This window comes from Helianthus annuus, chromosome 14 (genome assembly GCF_002127325.2).
Source record: "Helianthus annuus cultivar XRQ/B chromosome 14, HanXRQr2.0-SUNRISE, whole genome shotgun sequence".
Lineage (NCBI taxonomy): Eukaryota > Viridiplantae > Streptophyta > Magnoliopsida > Asterales > Asteraceae > Helianthus > Helianthus annuus.
In genome coordinates, this window is record NC_035446.2 from 142,670,293 (window position 1) to 142,674,734 (window position 4,442).

General features: G+C 35.7%; 1 long non-coding RNA gene across 1 annotated transcript; it reads left to right on the plus strand.

Moving 5' to 3' along the window:
• Positions 1-1,809: 1,809 nt before the first annotated feature.
• On the plus strand, positions 1,810-4,088 carry LOC118486692. Its single transcript, XR_004879537.1, has 3 exons — positions 1,810-2,125; positions 3,224-3,312; positions 3,632-4,088. It is a non-coding gene; the product is annotated as an uncharacterized LOC118486692 (long non-coding RNA).
• Positions 4,089-4,442: the final 354 nt, after the last annotated feature.

Sequence of the window (4,442 nt, forward strand, 5' to 3'; positions counted from 1 at the left end):
CGAACCTGGAGAATGCAAATGTGTCTCTTAACGGGCCGTTTTTATAAAATGTCAAACTTGAGGACAAAGTCGGAATATAAAAGTGAAGCGAAGTCTCAATGCATAACGGGAGGGTTGTAATAATAACGACTTCGGTAAAATACCCGGTTGATGGGTAAGGATTTAAACACATGCGTAGACTGAGAAACAGGAACGCGGATGGATACTCAAAAGACTCGGGTTTCGGGTCATGACTAAAAGATAATAAGATGCTGTAAATAGAAATTTTGATAAATTACATTCAACTATTTTAAAGTTGAACGGGTTGAATAAAGAATGAAAATTGGCATTCATAAGCAATGAAAATTTCATACGAACAAGTCAAAAGAATTAAATAAATGATGACGCTTGCTAATGTAAGTAAGCGTGAATCGAATAAATAAAAGTGTGAAATATTAATGAACCTATATAATGGGTTTAAAAGAAATATAATTATAAATCGGGGAAACAGTGAGCATAGAACAAACTGACGCGTAAGTAACGTCAGAAGTCATAAGTCGAAAGGTTAGTCCGAAAGTAAACGAATGAAGCCTTAGACTACGGTCAAGACCAACTAAAGTTCAAAAAGCGAAAACAAATGATTCCAAACATAACAAGGGATGCCTTGAAGCTATATAGGTATATATATACATTCGAATAAGAATACGAATAAAAGATGATCTACGGGATCATCATAACCTACGAGATTAAACGTAGTGTTAAGGTCTACGGGACCAAGAAGACCCTTGGGTCATAAGTAGAAAGAAACGAACTGCTAACATCTCACCTTAAAAAGGTGAAAAATCTAAAGAAATAGCCTACGAGGCTAAGTGAAAGAACCTACGCGTCAATAGCGTAAAACGAGGGAACTGATTATGATTCCCCGTCTAAAACGAGAACAGAAAAAGAATGAATTGTGGGTTGTCAATTTCCTTGACATGAGTAATTGACATAGTCAAAGAGAAAAGCGTTAAACTAAAATTTAGTATTAGTAAGAAATAACGCTTTAACAAATATGAATATTATGAGAAGAATTCGGAAAGTGATTAGTATAAAAAAACAAAACAAAAAAAAATAAAAATAAAAATATCAGATCTTGACCATGACAGGTGCAAGGCGATACATTCGAGAGAAAGATTTACGGCGATGGAAAGTCGAGATAAACTTAAACGTGTCATGACACGTTCACGCTCAAGAAAAGTTAATATAGAATGTGACCAAGTTGTAACGTGAGTCACAGGATAAGAGATCATAAACTTAGATAAGCCTCGAGAGGGCAAGGTGAATATATACCCGAGCATGGGGTATAAGGTAATCGATGACTAACAAGTCTAACCGCCAAAATAAACAATTGATAAAGATAAAAAGATATCTGTTGAAAGTTACGGCCCACGAGGCCTTATACCCGAAATGCGCATACGCTTAAAGGCCAAAAACACATTACCACATTTTGATAAGATTATTATAGGCAAGCAATGCTCGAGAGATCACCGAAACTAAGGTTTAGATAATCTGAACCAATAAAGTACGTGAGAAAGGTTTTGGGGACGAAACCTCTTTAAGGGGGTAGACTTGTAACACCCCGAAAATGGGTTTGGTAATTAAACCCCGTTAATACTAAAGAGCGGGTAGAATACCGTTAGCAGAAAAGATTAACCCAGAAATTATCATGATTCAAATAAATAAGCCTAATAATAAATAAAAAAGGGAGCAAACGACTTGAGAAGACAAAAGTTCATAAGGAGCCCGAGTTAACGGGATTTAAAATAAAACAGGTTTTTAACTTACCGAACCTACTAAGTTGACTAGGAATAATTCTAACCTAGTTAGATAGTGACTTATGAGTGGGTTAAAACACTTAAATTATGAACTAAGGAAAATGGAGGGGCCAAACTTGTTAAACTTGAAACTTGATTTATTAAAAACAAATTAAAACACACCAAATACACACAAGAGTGTGTGTCTGGTCGTTCAAACACAGGGGGCGACACAAGGGATCCCACAAACCCTAGTTCTTCCAAAAATCCACCAAATTGAGAGCTCAAATTCATTCTAAATCAATTCTCAAACACAATTTCGTGATCTCCATTGAAAGGGGAGTCATAAGGTATGTGAATTTTATGAAGAATCTCTAGTTGGATTTCTAGGTAAATTGAGAAATCTGAAATTGATGGTTGCATGTTTGTTATATGATGAAATAGGAACATTGTAGTGTTTAGGAGTAAACCCTATACAAGTATATATAGAAATCATGCCTAGCTCAAGTAAATTCAGATTGTGTTGATGCTAAATTCATGTATGAGATGTTCTTAGAGTTTTGATTTCAAAAAAAATAGTGTTATGATATCAAGACCACACTTTAATTGAAAGCTGAATTCAAACAACTCCTGATCAGAATTTACAGCCGACTTGTATTGGCTGTAACATGGGTAAAACATGACAAAAACATGTGTTTCTTGAGTCTAAAATATAATTCCAGGAAATATCTTTAAAACCCCACTGGAATCGCATTTTTTTGACGAAAATTGAGCGTTTTATGAATTTTTCCGTATCGAAGGTTTAAGCTGCGTTTTCTAGCAGAATTTGCAGCCCATTACGAATGTCATAACTCAATTTAGGAATTGAGTTATGATCTCAAATTTGTACTGTAGAAAGTTTTAAGTGATTAGAAAAATCTCCAATTGGAATTTCGTCAATCGGATAAACGAGGAATTTTAAATGAATTTTTCCGTAAGCTGCAGTTAGAAGTGACGAATCTGATTGCAGCTTAGTAAATGAATTTTTATGAATTTTTGGTAAAGAGTTAGATCTTGAAATTTTAACACAAGGTCTAACCTCTGAGTGGTACACCGCACAAAAAAATCATAATTTTTGAAGGCTTGTAAACATGTTAAATAAGTCACAATAAACAACCCATTTTCAGTGATGTGAAACGCCTAAATGAAATCGCGGCCTACTAGTTAGTATGTAAAATTTGATTTCGTTAAGAGTTCGGATGAAATATTCCTAAGTGAGTTCATTGAACCAAATGTGCGTTTGAATATGTTGATAAGTCAATTGACTTTTAAAAAGTCAAACCGACCAATGATTAGATCGAATGATAATTTTGATATGGACGAATGATAAATTCGACATAAAACCCGTAGGATGGAATAGTCGTAAATGATTATGACTAATCTAACCACCTTACGAAATATGATGATAGTTTGACTCCTAACGAGCTAGATGGAAGCTTGTGGATGAAGCGGGTCAAACGGAGCAAGTACGGAAAGAAAAGCGTGGCATGGATGCAAGGTAAGTGAAACTTACACCTTTTGTAGAATATGTGTCTACTCTATAAGTTATAAATACAATAGAGAAAGTATTCGAAATAAGGTTTTCGACGCAAAATGATACGGGTCGGATCCAAAAACAAATGTTAAAAACCATAGTTAATGGTGAAACGGGGTGGAACGGTAAGTTAGTCACGAAAGGACTAAGATAAAATGAGTTTTTGACGGCTACTTTACAAGTAAGCCTAAACTAATAAAAAGGTAAAACGGGTCAAATGGTAATATTGACACTATTTGACAATTAACGACTAATAAGTGTATGCCGAGTCTCATGCTCGCAGGATGAACGGCTCGGGAATTAGTGAAGCTATGAAATAGCAAATAAATGAAGACAAGGTATTAAAATGGGTCAATATGTTGATCCGAGCCAGGTACGCATAATTATGTTGTGGTTAAAAGTGTTATTTTTGGTCAAATAATTAGTGAGAGACTTCGTCTTAAAATAAGAGACTAGAATTGACCAAAAAGCCCTTGATGGGTAAATCGGGTAAACGACCGTTAGAGTTTGTTTAGAAACTTGTTTATTGATTTTGAAACCCTTAGATACATATAAAAAGTATAGGCAAAAACGTTTGCGGGTCAAAGTAGACTAAGAAGTAAATTGTGGTTAAATGCTTAGATAGATACAAATGAATCGGTGAATGTGAACACCTACGTAAACTCTAGGATGGGAGCGAAAACGTTAAGGTTTGACAAGCCCGGGATGGGTAAAATGATATGAATTAACCATTTTCTTTTTAGAGCATGTAGTGAAATAATAATGCCAAACGGGTCGAATAATCACCTAAAGGACTTATGAGCCAACATTGGATAAATCAGATTTTTATGCAAACCAATGTGATAAACGGGTCCGCAATTTAATTACGGACGCGTAGATAAAAGAATCGTGTAAAACGGACATATGTTATGGCCATTTGAAGTTTAATTTTTGTTAAAAAAAAAACTTGAGCTGGGCAGAAAATGCAGGTCCAGAAACGGACCTGCTGGAAATTAGTTTCCCCCGCGCCACACGACGGGATCCGGTAATTGGGGCGCGACACGCGACGATTGTCGCGACACGCGACAGAACAAGGGACTCCTCCCGCGTGTCGC